Below are 23103 nucleotides of genomic sequence, written 5' to 3'. Positions count from 1 at the left end.
ATACCAAAGTGGTTAGTGTATAAAAATGGATTGCTAGCAATTAATAAAACATCTGGCTAATTGGATTTCAAATACTGGTCACTATATGGCTTGAGAATGTATTAATAATTCCATTGCCTGTGGTCAGAGATCATTATTACAGAAGAGAGGACTCTGGAAGAGAGCCTCTTTTCTTCACCCTATATTTCCCTATATAATCTTCTGTACATTCTCTGCCTCCTACACTTTACTCCCTGAAAAAAATGGCTGTACTAGGTTTCCAGTTTTTCATGAGATGCCTATAGAGTAGGAATTTCCATATACAAAGTACTTACAAATACAAGCAACAGAACAGTTTTTTTTTTTATTTTGTTTTGTTTTTTTTACAAAAGGGAGAATTTTTCATTGCTTTGACATTTTAAAGCCACATGAGTTCACAGTCTGGAACAAAAGTAGGAAAAAAATGCAGTGGCTTTTAAGACACAGAAGATGATTTTGCATAAATGTCCAATCAGAGTTCTGTAGTGTGTCTCTTCAGGTATGGCAAGCATCTTTCTCCATTCCAGTAGCTTCCAGTGCCAAGAAAGTAACTTGGGGAGAGGAAGGTCTTCTCCCTGAAAGTTAGCATTTCTTTGTCCCAATTCTAGCTGCACAGTTAATTTTTAGTGTGAAATACATCAAGGACAGAGAAATATCTACTCAGTGTCCAGAACACTCTAAGAGACTTACTGCAAAGATCTTGACAATTGTCTGTTACCTGCAACATTTTCTGTCGAGACAGGAGTATCAAATCTCTTCCCCATCCCACTAATTATATATAAACCCAGATGTGATTTCAAAAATCCTGGTCCTGTGAGAAAGGGGATTTTTCACTTCAAATACTCTTCCCTTGATCTTTTCATTCACCCACTCTTCAACTCTCATGGAGACATTTTCTTTCATTGTTGTTCAGTGATGTTCTACCCTTCCTTACCTCATGGACCATAAAAAACCGAGGATCTTGTATTCTCCACTGTCTCTCAAAGTTTCTCCAAGCTCATGTTTGTTCATTGTTTCCATGATACTATCTATTTATCTCATTCTCTGCCATCTCTTCCTTTCCTTTTGTCTTCAATCTTTCCCTATATCAAAATCTATTCCAATGAGTCCCATCTTCTCATTATGTACCGAAAGTATTGAAGCTTCAGCTTTAGTATTTGACCTTCCAGGGAACAGCCTGAACTCATGTCTTTAAGTACTGAGTGTTTTGATTTTCTTGCTGTTTCTACTGCCTGGCAAAACATTTTATACAAAATGCAGAACTCAGTAAATATAATCCATTCCAAACCCCCTATAGGGGGTAAGATGCAATGACAAAAACTAAACAGCCCCTTCACTCATGCTTGGATTCTACCAACAGAGATTCCATGTGCAGATAAAAAATATACATACAGTATTCTGAGGAATCTAGAAAGGTTTCCTGTAGGAGATCATTTAAGCTGAACTTTGAAGGAAACATGAGATTCTCAGAAGCAGAGTTGAGGAAGGGAGTGAATTGCTAGTATTAGGGACAGCCAGTACAAAAAGACTGAGGAAGATGAATGATCCATCATAGAGTACATGAAGGGGAGTGGTGGCATGATAAGATTGGAAAGGTAGGTTGTAGACATAATGACCTTTAGGTGTCGACTAGAGTTCATATTTAATTCCAGAATTTTTCAAAAGGGAGAAACCAGAATTTGTTAAGCAGGGGGAAGGATATGGTCAGATCTATGCTTTAGAAATATCACTTTGATCATTGTGTGGAGAAAATATTGATGAGAGGAAAGACTTGAGATGGAGGGACCACTTAAAATGTTTTTCCAATAGTATTTTGTTGCTTTTGTCATACAGTTGTTTCAGTCATGCCCAACTCTTTGTGATGGCATTTGAGGTTTTCTTATTAAAGATACTGCAGTAGTCTGCCACTTCCTTCTCCAGCTCATTGTAGAGATGAGGAACTGAGGCTAACAGGGTTAAGTGATTTGTCCAGGTTCACATAGCTAGTAAGGGTCTGAGGCTGGATTTGAGCTCAGGTCTTCCTGACTACAGGCCTGGTACTCTAATCACTGTGCCACCTCCTTGCCCTTGAGTATACAGGGCAAAGGTAATGAAGGCCTCAACTAGGTTGGTGACTATGAGAGGAGAAAAGGACATGATATTGAGACATAGTGGAAGCAGAATGACAAGACTTGGCAACTGATTGAATATGTGAAATGAAAAAGAGTGAGAAGACAAGGATGACTCCACTAGTGTAAACTGGAATGACTGAAGGGATGGTGGTACCCTCAAAAATAAAATTCTTTAGAAGGAGAATTGGTTTCAGGAAAAACACGTTTACTATTTTGGACATGTTGAATTTGAAATCACTGTCAGACTTACAGCTCACAGCTTCTAATAGTCATTATGTGGGAACAGAAATCGGGAGCATTCCTTGTCATTCAAGAACTTGAACTATAGATAGCATCTCAAATAACGTCAGTGGCTTCCTATTATCTAGTGAATTAACTTCAAACTCCTTTATCCCTTCATTAGGGAATCTTCACCTTATGGTACCACTTTCCCTTTATGCATCATTTTCTGCTTACTGAAAACTCTTGAGCCCTCTCACCTCTGTGCCTCTACTGTTTTCCAATCCCTTCTTGATCTGTTGAATTCCTATTTCTTATTTAAAGTCCAATTGAAATATGACCTCCTTCAGGAAGTTTTCTCTGATCCCACACCCTGGATCAGTTATATATACATATATATATACATATATATATGTCTTAGAGGATATATATATATATATATATATATGTGTACATATGTGTGTATAGTGTGTGTGTGTATATATATATATATATACACACACACACTAAGGCTTCCCAAACATACTGTGTTTCACAATTCTCTAATAAACTTAGCTTATACATTCTTTTTAATAGGTATCTACATTTACACTCTGTGCTCTACAAAACTGTAAGCTCCCTGAAGGTGAGGAATGGATTCTATTAAATCTTACATTTCTCTAGGATCAGCAAAGTGCTTTGAACCCAGTGGGTATTTCAGAAACACTACTTTGGTTAAATGATCATGAATAAATGAGAGTTCTGGGTCCCTTCTATGTCAGAGTGAACGCTGAAATAGGAAGTCAGTGGAGGAATCAAACACACAGCACACAGAATAAATAATATGTTATGGGTAGTTTTTGTATGTTTATATTGAAGACAACGGCCCCCAATTTTTTGAATCACATCTGTTCAAATGGAAATTATTTTTTTACAAAAGATAAACTACTGTCAAACCTTTTTCACACAGCTGACCCAGTCATATCACTTACTTCTCGTTCAAATCTTTGGAGGCTCACATTGATTTGTCTTCTTCTATTCTCTGGAAAAGTGTTTCTGTGATTGGAATTGTAATATTTCCTACTTGCTACAGAAAATAGAAGACGAACACAAGTGTGAGCATCATTGCTAATGGCTTTCACAATGCCTGCCTTTGTAGGAGAGAGAATTGATGTCATATTTGGCAGCTACACAGTTGACACTATTATGGAACACTGTAACATATCCCGATACAGACTTAATAGGGTTTCCCCTTTCTAAATTGGACACAACGCTTATGAGATATTTATGCCCGAGCCATGTTTTTATTCCTAACGGGAAATCAGAAAGAATGTTCTTGATATTTTAACAGTTTTTTTTGTTTACCTTTTTAAAAAAGTGTGCAGAGATTTATTGATGCAATATTACTTAGAATACATTCACAGATATGTTGTGCATTTATTGAATGACCAAGTTCAACTCTTGATTTCTAGAAACTGATAAGATTGTAAAAATTATGCTGAAATATGTTTACTGTGTAGTTCATGCAGCAGGTAACTTAAGGGGAGATAGTCCCAAGTCTCGATGTAAGCCCTGCTTTTGAGTAGTGACTACAAAATCCTAAACGATCGCATCTTTGCCAGTATTTCAAATGTCAAATTGGTTGAATCTTTTACATTTTCTTTTGCTGAATTGAATTTAAGTGAGTTTAATAAGATGGCTAAGCAGCAAATGTTCGTAATAGCAAGGCTGCCTTACAAAATGCACTAACAGTTCCTGTGACTTAGAGGGGGTTTGAACTATCCATTTTTAAACTACAGTTCCTGTGCAATTATTTTTCATCATCTGATTCTTTCCTGATCACAGGGATCCCGAGTTTTATTTGGAGGACACTAAGTATAGCTTTCCAATCAGTGTGCCATTATGCAAGATAGGGAGTACTGGTTAAATAACCATGTGTACCTGCTGAGAAAATGCATTTAAAAAATAAATCTTCAGTACCTTTGATTTCATGTATCTCTTCCATCCTTTGGTTGAATAGTTACCCAAATACACTTTTTAAAAAATGCTATTACTTTCCTGTAGTGAGCCTAACATGGTGGCATTTCACTTGTTTTGCCTCTGAAAGAACCTTCCTCAGCTCTGATCATTATAATCTGACTCATGTTACCCAGGAAACCAAAGAACCTTTTGCCTTGCATCAGTACGTTTTCTCACTCCTTATATATTTGGTCTTCACTGGTCTGTTTTGTTTGTATTCTGTTAAATCCAGTCAACAACTTCCTTACTTTTGTGTTTAAGGCTGAGCTTATGGACAGTTTTGAGAATATATATTTACATTTTAAAATATATTGGCTAGTTTTTTTTATCACATAAATTAAGCCATTCATTCACTGTTTCTCTCCCTTCCCCCACCCTCACCACATATTTGACTTACTAGAGCAGTCTTGCTCTCTTAGGCAAGAGGTGGGTTTTCACCCCCCAGTGTGAAACACTAACATAGAAATGTAGAGATTTCACAGGTCAACATAGAGGTGATGTTAACTGGAAAGCTTTTAGCAGATTCATTGGGCTCTGAAGAAATCATCATGCTGTGATGTCACACAGGGTCTCAGTGTTAATTCCCCAGAGATAGGCAGCTCCGCATGTCCTACTTTCTTCACTTTTTGAGGCCTGCTCCTATCATCAATTACCACTATCCCTTATTCCACATGGGTCACACTCCATCCAGATTCCCTGCAGAGCGTCTATTCCATTGGCACTGCACCCAGGGCTTAGCTTACTCTTTTTTTTTTTCTTTTTTTTTGGGTGGGGAGGGAGTGCGAGGGTTGTAGCGATCCCTTGGTGAGGAAATTACTTTTACCAATACAGAGTTTCCTCAGGGCACTGTGAAAGAAAGTGACTTTCACAGCCATCCATAGCCAGGACACCTTAGAGTCAAGACTGAAACTCAAGTCTTTCTGACTTGGAAGTTAGTTCTCTATCCATTGAAGCTTATTGCCTCTCACCTTGTACATAGTAGGTGCTTAATAGTTGTGCTAAGTTTCTAAAAAAATAAATAGAACAATTCAGATTTCTACTTCCCCTTTCTATCTCTTAAGCAAACATGGAAACAATGCACATATGTGTGGATAGATATATACACATTTTTATATTACTTCTTTATTGTTCTACTAGTAGTAGGGATAAAAGTTTGGAGTTTTGAAGATTTGGGTTATAAATCTGCCTCTGACACTTACTAGATATGTGATACTAGGGAAGTCCTTTCACCCCTTTGTGCCTCAGTCATTTACCTCATTATTGGCTTAATGACTGGTATCTAGTATGGCTGCTATATTCTTTGTGGAGAGAGTTCACCTACCAGGAGTTGCTAGCCTAAGGAAATCAATCACAGATCCTTTGCTTAGTCTCACAGTTCACAGAAAGGCTGAACCAGCATTTAAAATAACCAATAAAAGGAAGAAAACACAGTTCCAAGAAAAAATGTAAATCTTTTATATATCTGGTGTTTATTGAAATGTATTAGAAGCAGGGAGTAAATTAAGAACCAAAGTAAAATTTCAGTGTTCATTCATGTTATTTCCATGTGACATATGCATCGCTTACCTTCACAAGCTCTTTTATAGCAAGTATCTTCTGTTCATACGTCAATGTCATTCAAGACTCCATGGAAAATTCAGAGAAATAACTCTGTCCAATGACTTTCTGATAATAAACAACATATATGCTATCAAAGTTGTTCCCAGTGTGATGGAGGAGATCCAGTGCAGAATCCAAGTGCAAGAGGGATTGTCTAGGGATAGGGAGACCCTCCAGAAGGTCCTGTTTATAGGTGACATTGTACTAACTGGATCAAGCCCCAGAACATTACAGAGACTCCCAGGAGGGATATGTAGTGACTCAGAAGACTTTGGCCCATGCATCCACATTCCAAAGACCATGGACAAAAAAGGTGTTTTATTTTGTGGCTGAGGTTTTAACATACATTTAGGCAAATATTCTACAGAGCAGGGATTCTTAAACTTTTTTTTGTGTATTATGGATTCTTTTGACAATCTAGTGAAGTCCATCATTCCTTTCTCAGAAAAAAAAATGTTTTTGAAAACACGAAATAAAATATGTTGAACTACAAAGGAAACCAATTATTTTGAAATGAAAAATTTATCAAGATACATGTATATACATATCAGATACATCTATATATCTAAATTAACTACATGGAAGTAATGCATATGAATATGGATGTAGATATAGATAACTACAAGCTAGAGCTATGCATTTAAAATATCTACATAAAAAGATATATAGATATAGATATTTTACAAACCTTAAGTTAAAAATCCCTGCTACAGAGCTTTTACATTAGTCAGGTTATCTGACTGACATGATGTAAAGACAAAGCTCTTGACCTTGAGTTGAATAGGAGAAGAAAGGGTGGAAAACTGCAAAGCTCTCTTACTGATCCCAAACTGAAAACAAGGTATCATCTTTTTGGTAATAATGTTTTATTGGTATTGCTACATATCAGCAAGATGTGGCCTACCATTCCCACCAAAGAATTAAAAAGGTTTATTACATGACAGGGCAATGTAGAACAGGTTGTAACTCCAAAAAAAAAAAAAAAAACAGGAGTTAAGGAATTGTATGACGGGAAGAGGATGGGTTGCCCATCTTGTGCCAAGAGGGAGGAATGTCAGGTAGAGAGCCAACACTTCACTGATGTAAAACAAACACCTCTCCAAGGTTGGGTGGAATTTTGGAGAGAATTTGGACAGGAGTCCCACAGGATCAGCAGGCACAGATTTAAACATTTTGAAGTCTCACATAAGTTTGCTTTAGTCACTGAGACTCTCAGAAAGTGGAGTTCCAATTTTGCTTTACTGAGCTATAGCTTGATTCTTGTCTCCAGAGTCAGCTGTTTTCTAGACCTTAGCTCACCTTCATTCTAAGGACAAAATCCTAGGTTTATTTTGTTTCTCAAGTGACCTCTCTTTTGGATAAATAAACAGAAGGAAGTCTTTTTCCTCACATCTATCCTCATATACAAACTTTAACTGGATTTCAAAAAACAAGCACACAAAAAACTCAAACGCAAAAAAATCTGAGTTAAAAAGTAGTCAAATGTTAAGTTCAAGGGTGTTTGTGATCTTATAGATCTGTTCCAAGTGGGTGTTCCCCTGCCCCATTCTTCCTTTCCCCAGGGATATATACTCATTTATCTCTTCTATCAGTAGGCATTGGATCCACAGACACCAGGACTGATTGAGTTTCCTACTGACAAGATAAATCTGTTTAAGACTGAAGTAAATTTTGCTGGGGCCTTCAGTGTATTTGCCACCTACATTTGCTTTGACATGTACAGATTCTGACTGCTTCATTGGCCAAACTTCTGATTACCCTCCTTTCCTAGCCTTCAGTCTTCCTGATGTCTGCTGGGTTCCTGAATGCCATCAGTGCCCAGGGCTAAGCAAAGTGACTTGTATATAGTAGGAGCTTAGTAAATGCTAGCTGAACAAAATTGAAAAAGGAAACACCCATTTTGTACCTGGACAAATGTGAACTTTTATGTCTGTGTTTCTTGATACACACATGGTTTCAGTGCTAGCAATTTTATATAAAAAAGGTATACTATAAGTTTTATCATAACAACATTCAATTTGTGCAAATTGTGCTTATTATCTCCGCTTAGATCCTACTCACTTGGTCAGGAGGTGAATTTGTATTTGTAAAAGCTACATCTACTAAGCTACAGATGCTACAGATGTCAGCTCCTGGCAAGCTGGAAAGCTTTGGGGTAAGGGCTCAGTGATGAACCATGTTTAGCTGGTGCACAGCTAACTAAGTTGGGACAGTCTCATCCCCAGAGGGATGGCCCACAAGGAATTTTCTTTTTTTTTTTTTTTTTGGAAGCAAAGAGAGTGTTAAAGAATTCACAAAGACCTGCTAAGTCAAAATGGGGGTGTGAGGGTTGCCATCTGTATTAGTGGAGAGAGAGAAGTGCCCATTTCAATGAAAATGCAGCTTGGGAGAGGAACTAGACATATAATTTGATCACTATAGGAAACCCATAGATTTGGAAATAATTTTTACCAATGCAAGTCAGCATTTCCCTGCAACTTCTGGTGTTAGAGAGGTGCCCAGAATACTGAGAGGTTAATGACTTGCCCAGGGTTTCACAGACAGTATTTGTCACCCCAGACTTGAAACTAGTTCTTCCTGGTTTTTGGATCAGCTATCTATCCAGTATACAATGCTGTATCTAAAGTGTTGAAGTCCATTTAAGTATAATTCTCATATTTATTTTGCAAAGTGGTGTATAACCAGGAGTGTGCTGGTAAATATTTAACAACCATATCCCTGGGGGAAAATGTCAGGTTTTTAAGTTTTATCGGACTTCATTACTTTCTTAAGTCTAAAGTCCAGAGCTTCTAAAACTGTGGGCTGTGACTCCATATGGGGTCATGAAAAATATGACTACAGTAAAAGGTGTTGAATGCACAATGACCAAAAATTAATTAAAAATCCCAAATGAATCTGAGTTGTTTCTGGCAGCTCATGCCCACGTTATAACACACAACTTCTCTGCAGCTTTGATTCTGAACACAAAGCATGCACACTTTGCACTGTGCATGCCATGCAACACCAACCAAATCTGTCAAAATGGGAAAAGAGGTGAGAGTATTACATACCTGCATTAAGAACTCCAGCCCCTCAAACTACCCCTTAATTTCTTTTTTCCTCAAAATCCAAACATATGCATCAGCCTTTGGTTTATGCAGGTAATAGTAAAAAATGATCAATTCTGAGATAAAAATTATACGGTAGTAACAACCACTTGACCCTTTTTAAAAACAATTGTATATGTCAGATTCCCTACTGAGAATATCTTCAGCCCATCCCTCAGTGTGGGCTCTATTTCATCACTTTCCATTTTATGTGAATGTGTTTATGACTTTTTAATGTATGCAGGGCAGAGTGATAAGAGTCTGACGACAGTTTTTTCTTGCTTTACTTATCTTTATTTTGGAAAAGACTGCAATGTGATTTTCAACAAATTTTTGACATGTATTACTGCACAAAAATAAGATACACTCTAGTAGCCCTTATGCATAATATTACATCAATATTTAACAGTGAAGCATACATGAAAAATATTACTGATCTCATGTGGAATTACCATTATTGTAAGTTGAGCTGTTGCTCTTTTGTTGCCCTGTGACACTAATCTACCATAGAATCTAGTATGTGCATTACCACATTATAAAAATGTGTTCCTCTCTCTACCTCAAAGAATAAAAAAGTGTAGAAAGAATAGATTAGATAAAGAATATATTAAGTTTGGAGTTGGGAGAATACATCTTTAGAATAACAGTTCATAAATTTAGAGAGCTTAAGGGACCATGAGATAAAACTTAAGGAGTATGATCAGACCTTTTACCCAGGGGGATAAAATTTAAAGGATGTCAACAATCTCATCTTTCCACAGAAGTCATCCTTTGACATGCTACCACCTACTTCTCTCCTGCCACATCTCTGGTAGCAACCAATCAAGAAGTGTAAAAACTACTCACTGGTTTCTTACTGACAGTACCCTCACCTTGCACATTTGTAACCTATGTAAAAAAAAGTCTTCATTATAGCTTTGAGTGGTTTCATACAATAAATATTTGATACTGCTGAACTTGGTTCTATACATTGATTATAATTATGTTGTAGCTAATTTATATAAATTAACATTAACAACAACAAAAAGACAGTCTACCTTTGTTTTCCCCACTCTTCCTCTCTCTCTCTTATACATACATGTGTATGTGTGTGTGCATATGCATGTATGTATATATCTATGTATGTAACTACATATATGTGTGCATGTGTATGCCTTACTCCTTTCCAGACAGTATCTATCTAGAACACATCATCTTCCTCCTGCCTCCATCCTAATGCTTGTGTTGTTCCCCCCTCCTGTTTATCCAATTCCAATTTAGGCTTACAATAGTTTGTATCATACTTCTTTTATGAAGCCATGCTTGGCCACTTTAGGCTACGATGCTCTCTCCCTCCCCGTACTGAACTTATAATGCTGTTTTATTTAAAAACTTTGAAAGACATAGTTGCTGGGTAATTAATCACTTTATCAATAAAAGGGTCAGTGACACGCTCAAATGCCAAAGACTCCTCATGGAACCCACTCAAAGCTTATATTCCCTTGGAAGGGTGGGTGATCCAGAGGGTGACATCAGCTCTGATTGGTTAATAATTAATGAAAAGAAATGAATATTATAGTGAGAAGGGGACCTATTCTAGTGAAGGGCTATAGGAATTGACCTTGGTCACCCAGTCTTGGTCAAAGAGACATCAATATCCATATCACCCATCTGACAAAAAAGAGAATTCACATTTTCTCAGACCTGAGTAATGAGATGAGCAGGCATCTATCCTTTTGCCTAAACTTAGAATTTCTTTACTGTCTTTAATTAGAACTTGTCCTTCCTGGCTGGATAAGTTTTGCCAAAGATTTCCTGTGCTGATCAATTTCTGCATTAAAAAGTACAAAGAGGAAAAATCCTTAGTCCTAATTCTATAATTAGTCATTAAATACAAGAAAGACATAATCTTCTCTCCCAATGCTCATCTCCACCATTCATTTCACACTAAATGAAATACTATCTTGGGGCAACTACTTTATTAATCTCTTGTGTTCTTATTTGCCTTTGGGAAATTAGAAGTTTTCTTAGTGTGTTTTGTGTCTTATTGGCCCATCTACAATAAGTTCCTTGATGGTAATGACTCTGTATTCTTCCTTGTTTTCTCCACAGTGCCTAATTTGGTGCTGTGCATGTGGTGCTCAACAAATGTATAAAATAAATAAAATTACGATTGTCAGCATTTTATGATCACTTATTACATATATATATATATATTTTTTTACCAAATACCCTATGTCATCACAATGAGACTGTCTACTCAATGGTAAAAAAAAAAAAAAAATGAGGATGGAATAAACTGATGCATATGGGTGTGGGTGGTGTTTCTTAAAAGCAAAAAAAGGATTGGCCCAAGAAAAGATTTCAGCCAAATACATTTTCTTTGAACTGGATCTTTTCTACTGTAGTGAAAGGAGAATTCCAGCCAACAGAGTTAATTAATGCCAAATGAAGACAGCCTGAACAGGTGGTTGGTTCAGGCTCTCTCCCCTCTGTTTGCCTATACATCATGAATGGAGAGGGGCTTGAGTGAGTTTTGCCTTACTGACAGCTGTCAACTGTTAATGGGCCATATGTAATGATGGATAAAGTTGCTGTCAGCTATCAGTGAACCATATGTAAATGATGAATAAAATGACAGACTGATGAATGCTCAGAAGTCAACAAAAGCCCTTGACTACTGGTCTGGGTGTCAACATCTTAACTTGGTTTTACAGAATATAAAGGATAACTCATTTTTAATAGGCTTTCCAAGTAAGACAGAGTCTCTACACCTGTGACAGACTCAAATATCATAACCTTAATGCCAAAAACATGTATAGACATTAAAATTATATCTTATCTTAACAATTTTCTTTAAGAATCATTAAAATCCATATAATAAAATGACAATTCTACCCAAGTTAATTTACTTATTCAGTGCCATACCAATCAAACTACCAAAAATATTTATAGACCTAGAAAAAATAATAAAATACATTTGGAAGAACAAAAGACCCAGAATGTCAAGAAAATTAATGAAAAGAAATGATAGGAAAGATGATCTACCCATACCAGATCTTAAATCATATTATAAAGCAGCAATCATCAAAAACACTTGGTATGGGCTAAGAAAGAAGGTAGATCAGTGAAATAGGTTAGTTACACAAGACACAATAGTCAATGAGTATAGCAGGCTACTGTTTGGTAAACCCAAGGACCCCAGTTTCTGGGATAAAAACTAAGTGCTGCTGGGAAAACTGGAAAGTAGTGTGGTAGAAACTGGGCAAAGACCAATGCCCAATGCTGTATACTTGAATAAAGTCCAAATGGATCTAGTTATAAAAGCTGATACTATAAACAAACTAGGGGAGCAAGGAATTGTGTATTTGTTGGATTTATGGAGAATGACCAAATGAGATAGAGACCATTTTGAAATACAAAATGGAAAACTTTGATTACATTAAATTGAAAAGTTTTTGCACAAACAAAGCCAATGCAACCGAGGTTAGGAGGGAGGCAAAAAAGTGGGCAAGAATTTTTATAACTAGTGTCTGTGGTTAACACAGACCTAATTTCTAAAATATGCAGTAAACTGAGTGAAATTTACAGGAATATGTCATTTTTCAATTGATAAATGGTCAAAGGAAATGAACAGATGGTTTTCAGAGGAAGAATTTAAATATATCTATAGTTATATGAAAAAATGCTCTAAATCACTATTGATTAGAGAGATGCAAATCAAAACAACTCTGAGCTACCACATTACACTTATCAGATTAGCTAACATGAGAAAACAGAAAAAAATGACAAATGTTGGAGAAGATGTGAGAGAGTTGGAATATTAATTCATTGTTAGTGGAACTGTGAACTGATCTAACCATTCTGGAGAGCAATTTGGAACTATGCCCAAAGGGTTTTAAAAATATATTACCCTTTGACCCAGCAGTAGCACTTCCAGGCCTATATCCCAAAGAGATCATAAAAATGGGAAAAGGACCCACTCATATAGAAACATTCATAGCAGCTCTTTTTGTGGTGGCCAAGAACTAGAAATCTAGGGGATGCCCATCAACTAAGGAATGGCTGAACAAATGTGGTATGTGAATGTAGAAGGATACTATTGTGCTATAAGAAATGAACAGGTGGAGTTCAGAAAAACCTGGAAAGACTTATATGAACTGATTCTGAGTGAACTGAGCAGAACCAGGAGAACATTATACACAGTAACAACCACAGTGTATGAGGACTGCTTCTGATAGACTTAGCCCTTCACAGCAATGCAAGGACCTAAAGCATTTCCAAAAGACTCATGATACAAAATGCGATCCACATTCAGAGAAAAATCTATGGAGTTGGAACACAGAATGAAGTAGACTATTTTCTCTTTTATTATGTTTTATTTTTCTCATGGTTTCTATCCTTTGTTTAATTCTTCTACGTAACATGACTCATGTAAAAATGTGTTTAATAGGAATGTATGTGTAGAACACATATAAGATTGCATGCCATACTGGGGAAGGTGAAGGAGGGAGGGAGAGAAAATTGGAACTTATGGAAGTGATTGATGAAAACTTAGAACAAATAAATTAATAAATTTGGGAAAAATTAATCATTACAATCCATATAATAAAATGATAATTCTACCTAAGTTAACTTACTTATTCAGTGCCATACCAATCAAATTACTAAAAAAGTACTTTATAGATCTAGAAAAAATAATAACAATACATCTAGAAGAACAAAAGCTCCAGAATATCAAGGCAATTAATAAAAAGAAATACTAGAGAAGGTGTTCTAGCCATACCTAGCCAAGAGATCATAAATTATTTTATAAAGCAGCAATCATCAAAACTACTTGTCACTGACTAAGAAACAGAGTGGTAGATATGTGGAATAGGTTAAATACATAAGACAGAGTAGACAACGACTGCAGTAATCTACTGTGTGATCAACCCAAAGACCACGGCTTCCAGGAGAATTCACTATTTGACAAAAATTGCTGGGAAAACTGGAAAATAGTATGGCAGAAACTGATCATAGATCAGTGTCTTACAATGCATCTTATGTCTAAAATAAAGTCAAAATGGATACATCATTTATATATGAAGTCTGATACTATAAACAAACCAGGGGAGCAAAAATAGTTTGTCATATTTATAGAGAATGGAGAAATTTGTGACCACACAGGAGATAGAGAACATTATGAAAAGCAAAATGGATAATTTTGATTACATTAAATTCAAAAGTTTGTTTTTTTGTTTTGTTTTGTTTTGTTGTTAGTTTTTTTTGTTTTTGTTTTTTGTTTTTTTTTGTTTTTTTTGTTTTGTTTTTTGTTTTTGTTTTTTTTTGCACAAAACCAAAGCATCCAAGATTAGGAGGGAAGCAGAAAATTGAGAAAGCATTTTTATAACCAGTGTCTCTGATAAAGACCTAATTTCTAAAATATGTACAGAACTGTCTCAAATTTATAAGAATATAAGTCACTCCCCAGTTGATAAATGGTCAAAGGAAATGAACAGGCAGTTTTCAGAGGAAGAAATTAATGCTATCTAGAGGAAAATGAAAAAATGCTCTAACTCACTACTGATTAGAGAGATGAAAATCTAAACAACTCTTAGGTATTATATCAGACTATCAGATTGACAAAACAGGAAAATGAGAAATGCTAGAAAAGATTGGAATGCTGGAACAATTAGAATACTAATTCATTGTTGGTCAAGTTGTGAACTGATCCAATCATTTTGGAGAGCACTTTGGATCTATGCCCAATGGGCTATAAAAATGTGCATACCCATTGACTCAGCAATACCGCTCCTTGGGTTGTATCACAAAGAGATCATAAAAATGAGGAAAGGACCCATATGTACAAAAATATTTATAGCAACTCTCTTGATGGAGGCTAAGAACTGGAAATCTGGGGGATGCCCATCAATTAAGAAATGCCTAAACAAGTGGTGGCATATGAATAAAAAGGACTACTATTATGCTACAAGTAATGACAAGTAGGCAGATTTCAGGAAAAATCTGGAAACACTTACATGAACTCATGCTGAGTGAAGTAAGCAGAACCAGGAGAGCATTGTACATAATAACAGCAACTTTGTGCCATGACCAATTTTGCTTGACAGCTGTTCTGAGCAATGCGATGATTTAAGACTTCCAAAAGAGCCATGTGGGAAAATGCTATCCACATCCAGAGAAAGATCTGTGGAGTCTGATTGCAGATTTTCTCTCTTTTTTTATGTTTGTTTTATTTTTTTCTTTCTCATGGTTCCTCCCAGTCATTTGAATTCTTCTATACAACATGACTAATGTGAAAATGTAATTAGAATGAATATGTAGAGCCTATATTGGACTGAACGCTGTCTTGGGGAGGGAAGGGAGGTGGAGAAAATTTAAAACTTATGGAAGTGAATGCTGAAAACTAAAATAAATTAATTTCTTCATAAACAAGAGAATCATTACAACCCAATGGAAACCTATTCCACCAATAAGTTTTTCTCTCCACTTAATCCCAAAAGGAGGTTCCTTTAGATGTGAGTGTGAGTTAGTTTACATAACAAAGTAGAATTCAGAGTGAAAGTCAGAGTAAGATTAGCACATGTACACATGGTCCTATATATAATCCTCATTAAACATTACTATAGCATAATCAGAAACTGAAGTTAAGCAAAGATCATATAATTAATTCCTTCAAACATCTTTTTTAAAAAAAATTGACTGAATACGTGATTTTATCAGTGCAGGAAATTCTCATTGATGATCTTCTACTAAGTCACTTTGGCACTTTCTCTGCAATTTACAGTGTGAGAAAGCTGTGAGGCAGGGAGTAAGAGGGAGATTATTTTAAGGTTAAGTGACTTGCCAAGGCTCACAAAATTTATGTTGGTCAGAGATAGGACTTGAACCCAAATCAGCCTGAATTCAAGACTTCTTTCCCCATCCACCACTGTACATTGCTTCCTTCATGATAAGTTTTAAAATGTTTACTCACATATTTAGCTTTTACATCATAAACATCCTGATAAATATTCAAACATTTCCTTTAAATTTTTCCTCCGAAGTGCTATTTTTTTTTCATTTGTAAAAAGATAATTTGTTCTTTAACTTCAGTACTAGTATATTCATTTGATCATTATATTTGGCCAGAGCTTTTTTGCCTCAATGTTATTTGTTGTAATCATTTCATTACTGTTCTTTTGTGTTTGTGTTTTCCACTATACATCATATTGTTCTTCCCATTTTTCTCTGGATTTTTCCTCTTTTCTATTTCTTATAGTGCTGGGAAAATTTATTTGTAAATACAGATAGTTTTCTTATGTCAGTAACCTCCTTGGAATCTATTACTAGTCAGAGGGTGCAAATGACTGAGGAACCTCTCTTTCAATATAGATTTTTAAAAGATATCTAATGGGGTTTCATTAATTAAAGGACAAAGTATATACTTGCATGAACAAAATCTTTTACAGATCATGGGTTGAACCAGATGACCATTGAGATCCCTTATAAAATTCAGTGCCATGCAATTTCTTTAGTGTGGCATTTAAAGCTTTCCATAATCTGTAGCCAACATAGAAAATGAGGGAGTCAGAGTAGATGATCTTCAAAGTTATTTCTAGCTTTGATCATTTATGAATCTGTAAGCTTTCCACATCACCTTTACAACTTCTCAAGAACTACATTGGAAAAAAAACAAGAAAAAACCCTCTCCCTTAGAAAGACTTTTCTATACAAGCTATTCGAAATAAATCTTAGTGATTCTTGCCTCCATGCATCTTACCTTATTTTGCATATACTCCCTTTTCTTTTCACATATCTAAAGTTTATTTGTGTGTCAACAATATTGCAGGTGACTATACATTACCACTTGTTTCTTTTATAAAGATGAAAGATGAATATCCGGTATAAATCTGAGTTACTCTTCACCCTGGTTCCCCTTGGCCAGTCAGCTGTGCAGCCCTTTGAATGTACTTCTTGCATCCCTCTCCCTCTCAGCACTTACTTGGCCACTACATGAGTTCAGTTACTTCTTTCCTGCAGTGTTTTAATAGCATCTAAATTTTCTTCCCTTCCTCCATTGCATCCACTCTGTAATCCATCTTCCAGATAGCCAAAAAAGTAAGCTTCCTAAGGCAAACATCTAGCCACGTTGTTCCCCTTTTGAAAAGTTTTTAATGGCTCCTTTGCATGTCTAGGATAAAAAGCAATTCCTTAACCTCATCATAAGATACCTCTACAATTTAACTCCAGTTTCACATTGCCCTTCCTCATAACCTTCACATTTCACCTGGACTGGACAACTAGGGATCTTCCAGCTAAATATTCAGTTTCTTGACTATATGCATTCACATAATGTTGTCCCTCATCCATGTGTTATAATATGTTGCCTCCTTATTTCTGCCTCTTAGAATCATTTTATTTCCTTAAGCTTTGACTTGTGTACAACTCTGTGAAACCTTTCCAGATCCCTCCAAGTGACTCTTCTAATCATCTTATATTTTATTTATCAATACATAATAATAATTAATAACAAACAGCAAAAGTTGCCATCATCTATAAAATAACAATAGCTAATATTTATATAGCCTTAAGTTTAAAAGCACTTTTAATTTTTTAAAAAAATTTAGTTCCAAATTCTCTCCTTTCTTCCACTCCTTCCCCCAGCCATTGAAAAGGCTAGAAATATGATAGCTATTATACCTCAGAAGCCATGGAAAACAATCCCACGTTAGTGTACAAAGCACTTTAACAAAGTAATCTCCTCTCTCTCTCTCTTTCTTTCTGATGAGCTACAGTTATTTATCACACAAACTGCCTCATGAACATCTCAAACTGGTGGTCCCCAAGGTGTCTTAAACTCAATATGTAAAAATAGAACATATTATCTTTCCCCTCTAACCTTCCCCTCTTTTGAATATTCCCATTTACTGGGGACGATGCCAGAATCATTCATGGCATTTTATTCTCACTCACCCCACATATCTAACAATTGCCAAATTTTGTAATTTCTACATTCAGAGGATCTCTTATGTATATGTTCCCTTCTCTCTACTCTCAGAGCTCAATGCCTCTCACCTGTACTATTGTAATAGTCTTCTAATTGGTCTGCCTGTCTCAACTGTCTCCATGCCAATCCATCTCTCATTCAGTTGCCAAGGCGATTTTTCTAAAGCATAGGTCTGGATCATGTCAACCCCCCACTGCCAATAATCTCCAGTGGCTAGCTATGGCTCAAATGTAAAATTAAATGTAAATTTCTCTTTTTAGCATTTCAAGTTTTTTGTAACATGGCTTCTTCTTACCTTTCCAGTCTTTACTCTCCTCCATACATGTTACAACTGAACTATGTGCAGAACAAGCCACTACATTGCCTATCTTTGTGCCTTTGCATTGCTTGTTTATTCCTAAAGTCTACATATTTCTCTCCATATGCCCTCAACTTCTTAATTCCCCTGATTTCTCTCAACACTAAGCTCAAGTCCCACTTTCTGCAGGAAACCTTCACCAATCTTCCTCAGCTAATAATATGTCTCCCCTTTAGATTACTTTCCATCCTCTCTTTCTCTTCCTGCCTCCTTTCTTCTCTCTCTCTCTCTCTCTCTCTCTCTCTCTCTCTCGATACCCATTATACATAAGAAATCATGCAAAACATTCCCACGTTAAATGTGTACGAAGCACTTTAACGGTGATCTCTCTCTTTTTCTGTATATACATACATATATATATATATATATATATATATATATATATATATATATATATATATATATATATATATATATATATATATAAAATCAAGTTATTTGTATATTTTCTGCCTTTCTTCCTTATTAGAATGTGAACTTCTTGAGGGAAGGGACCATTTTTTTCTTTATATCTCCAGTACTTAACATAGAGCCTAGCTCATAGTCAGCATTTAATAAATGCTTATTGAATAACAACTCGTTGAGGGTAGATAAAAGAGGAATTAACATCGTGAGTAAACTGAGGTAAAGAGATTTTGAGTGATTTACATAAAGTAACATAAATATTGAATATGAATGGAAGGATTTGAACTCACATCATCCTCCTTCCAAATTTATGACTCATCCACAATGATGTGGAGGTTCCTAGCCTGCTTTTTTTTTAATTCCTTGAAGCAAAGCTTTACGCATTGTAAGTATTTAATAAATATGGGTTAATATAATTGTTGAATTAAATGAAGAAGTCTTCAAGGCAAATTGTAGTAAAACAATGCCCTCTTCTGTAAAGGAATGGCACTCAAACATAAAAATCGTATGACGTATACTTAAAATATACATCTGTGTATGCATATATATGTTTTAATTATGTATATTATTTGTGTACGTGTGTATGTGTACATATATCTATGTATATATGTTTATTTTGTATCTTTGTGTATACACGTGTATCCATTATTTGGATTTCATTTCAAATTACTTGGATAGCCAAGGAGGTATACGCTCCTGTGCGAGGGCCAACTGAGATCTACTAAGGTTAGGCAGAGAAGAAGGAATTACTTTCTAGACTGTCACTGATTAGAAGCTGATCTATAGGTGCAAAGTTAAGTTGATTATAATAATGCTACAAGGATGTTTTTGAGATTTTATGAAGTAACATCTGTAAAGTATTTTCACCTCAGAAGAAAGTTGCTATGCAAATGCATATTATCGTGCCCTGATTGTCTGCTGTGTGTTTTTACCTAAGAAAATGCTACGCAGAGTTGAAAAATGAAGACATCTTTTCTCCTATCACCTCCCCCACAGAAGCAGAAAATGCCTCTATAAGACCAATCAATTCCAAGAGTCTTGGGGGTGCTGAGTTGTCTTGTGCCTTATAGTTCCAGTGACTTTATGCTGTCACTCTGCAGTAATATGGTTTAAACAGAGTCTAGGAGGAGATTTACTTCTTCCAACTCTGCCAGAATATTTTTATAAAGGCAGAAATAGGATAAGGAAGATTTATATTAAAAGAAGAGAAATCCTCAAAAAAAAAAGACATTTTTTGAAATTTTTATTAGTTATATTTTTTTTTTTCAAGAAGTAGAAAATGGTTGTTCTTCTACAAATAACCTCATTTGTCCTCATTTTGGCCTGTGGACAGAAACAAGGGCTATCATGTCGAAAGATAGATTGGATAAATGAATATAAATATACATAATACATGTACACACATATATGTACACACATTTATATACTCATAAATACATATGTGTATGTGTATGTATACATATACACACACACTGTAGGTGGCACATGATACAGAGTGCCAGACCTGCAGTCAGGAAAACTCATCTTCCTGAGTTCAAATTCAGACTTAGATACTTACTAGCTGTGTGAGCCTGAATAAATCACTTTACCCTGTCTGCCTCAGTTCCTTGTCTGTACAAACAAGCCAGAGAAGGAAACAGCAAATCACTTCAGCATCCTTGCCAAGAAAACCTCCAATGTGGTCACGGGAAGTTAGACACAACTGAATAACAACAATGAAATCTTATTAGTCAAATGTGCAGAGAAGTTCATCAGACGCCCAATACCTCTGTGGACAACCTTACATACTTATTTCTCCCACAGAATATTAGATATAGACCAGTTATATTCAAAAGTAAAAAGTTGACATCACCTTTTTCTTTTCCCTTGTCAATATTTAAGTTTAATATGATCATCAGCAAGTCACATTGATGCTAAAAAGATGAACTTTTCTTGGCATTTAACCTTTCTGAAATTATGTTTGTGCTAAATAATTTGTCAGACAGAATCCAGTCTGATATTCCCCTCAATTCTATACCTGGATCACTGTCCACCTGTATTTCCCAAGATGTATGGGCATGTGTTTGTAGACATATACGCATATAGATATGCACAACTAAGTGAGCTGTTTCCCTAGCTCTATGTCATTGCTGAGTAACGTGTGTGTATAAATGTACACAGACAGTCACACACACATACATGTACTGGTATTCTGAAATTGCAAAAGGCATAAAAATTTTCATTTCCATAAACAAAGATTAGAAAAACTGATTCTATATGAAATTGAATCGCGATTATAATACATTTAAAAAACAAAAAAGAAAGAGAACACAGGTAGGATTATTTCTAAAGCTGTCTCACTTGTCTGTGTTTCTTTCTGGTATTTCTTCTGTTTTCTTCTCTGTGTCTGTAGAAACACATACACATGCGCGCACACACACACGCACACACACACACACGCACACTCTTCTTTATTGTTCCCATTCTAATGTGTTATTTTTTCTTTTTTATTGTCTCTACTAGACTCCTTAGGCAGGTAGGTAGAGCAGTGGATAGCGTTGGGCCTGGAGTCAGGAAGACTCAACTTCATGAATTCAAATCTGACCTTGGACCCGTACTACTTGGACCCTACTTACTAGCTGTGTGACCCTGGACAAGTCACGTCATCCTGTGAGCCTCATTTCTAAAATGAGGTATTTTCTCTTTTCAAATCTAAATGAACTTTGTGCCAGATTTAATAATCATAAAAGGCCACATACCCTGACAATAAAAAAAAAGGTTAATCTGTTTTTTCAAGTTCTATTTGCTGCTATTTATATTTTACATTTCAATTTTTCCTGGTACACCACACTCCCAAAGAGTTCTCCTCATACTACAGGAGAACAGTTGAGCAAAAGTGGCTGACAAAACTGTGCCAAGTGACATGATGTCCAACTTCCATACCATTAGTCCCCTTCTCTTTACTGAGGGTCAGGAAGTGCATTTGATTATCTGTTCTTCAGGATGGTCCTTACAATTAATTTTAGTTCAATTTTCCTTTCATGGTGATTCCACTTATATTATTATAGGTATCATATATATCGTTCTCTCAGTTGTGCTTCTTTCACTATCTCAGTTCAAACAATCCTTCCCATGTTTCTCTGAGTGACTCACATTTGTAATATTTTAAGGTCTAATTAATTGTTATAACACAATTTGCTCAACAAGGGTCTAATCTCAGTGTACCCACTTTGATTTAAATTTTTAAGTAAGGTTAAAGAGTCTTGCAGGAAGTTCACCCTGTTTACAGTTATTCTGTAGGGATAGCTTGGCTTTGGAAGTAAATATTGAAGAAAAAGTGTTTTGATTTCTAAAGGATGTGGACTTGTGATGCACTTGTGATCTCATAAGCTCTATTACAAATAATAGGAGATACTTCCTCAGGTAAGAAATAAATTCTAGTCCTAATGTCAGAGATAATGAAACATAGAACATAATGAAAAGGAAAATATTTACTGCCCTTCTGGGTTTATAGATTATTTTGGTAGTTGATCACTAAAATCATATGCACTATATTCCTCCCAGTTCATTCCCCTGACTTCCTTATTTCAATCAGTAGCACCATCATTTTCTTAGTCACCCAGGCTTGAAGCCTTGGAGGCATCTTTGACACTTTCCCTTCTGATACTGAATGAGGCACAAAGACCTAAAATTCTGCCTCCACAATTTCTTCTGTACCTCCCTCTTTGTATTCCCAACGTGACTTTCTCCTTTCAGGACCTCATTGTGTCCCCTCTATTCCATTGAAACAACTTCCTAACTGGTTTCCATGCCTGGAGCTTTCCCTCTATTCATTGCAGAGGACAAGTTCATCATCATTATCATTATTTTTAAAATACCATGTTTTTAACACTAGCCTTTTGTCATTTGGTGCAGTGGAAAATATATATTTCTCTGTGTGTATATGCATGTGTATGTGTGTATGGACATAAATGTGTATGTCTACTCATCCACATGTATCTATATATGTGTGTCTGTGTATCCTAGAGGTAAAACAAACTCAAAAGACTGAAACAACTCATTTTCTTTCCCCCCAATCATCACCCCTTCTGACTTTCTATTACTGTCAAGGGTCCCATTCACTTAGGCTCACAAACTAGTCCTCATTCTTGATTTTAAACTCTCAATCCCCATTCTCACATTCAGTCAATTGATGTCCTGCCATTTCTATCTCCATAACATCTCTCAATGTATTTATTCTTCTCTCCTCTGACATAGCTACCCATCCAGTCTAAACTCAATCTCCCCGTTCCTAGACTATTCAATGGTCTTCTGGTGGGTCTCCTTGTCTTAAGGCTCTCCCCACTCCAGTTCACTATGCAC

At 35.8% G+C, this 23103-nt stretch overlaps 1 protein-coding gene across 1 annotated transcript in view; it reads left to right on the top strand.

Annotated features, from left to right (window-relative positions):
• IL1RAPL1 (interleukin 1 receptor accessory protein like 1) overlaps positions 1-23103 on the top strand; it is a 1535580-nt gene that overhangs the window by 145527 nt on the left and 1366950 nt on the right. The window lies entirely within an intron of this gene.

The sequence above is a fragment of the Notamacropus eugenii genome, chromosome 5 (assembly GCF_028372415.1).
Source record: "Notamacropus eugenii isolate mMacEug1 chromosome 5, mMacEug1.pri_v2, whole genome shotgun sequence".
Taxonomy (NCBI): domain Eukaryota; kingdom Metazoa; phylum Chordata; class Mammalia; order Diprotodontia; family Macropodidae; genus Notamacropus; species Notamacropus eugenii.
Note: the sequence above shows the minus strand (reverse complement) of the source record. Positions and strands in the feature narration are given on the sequence as shown.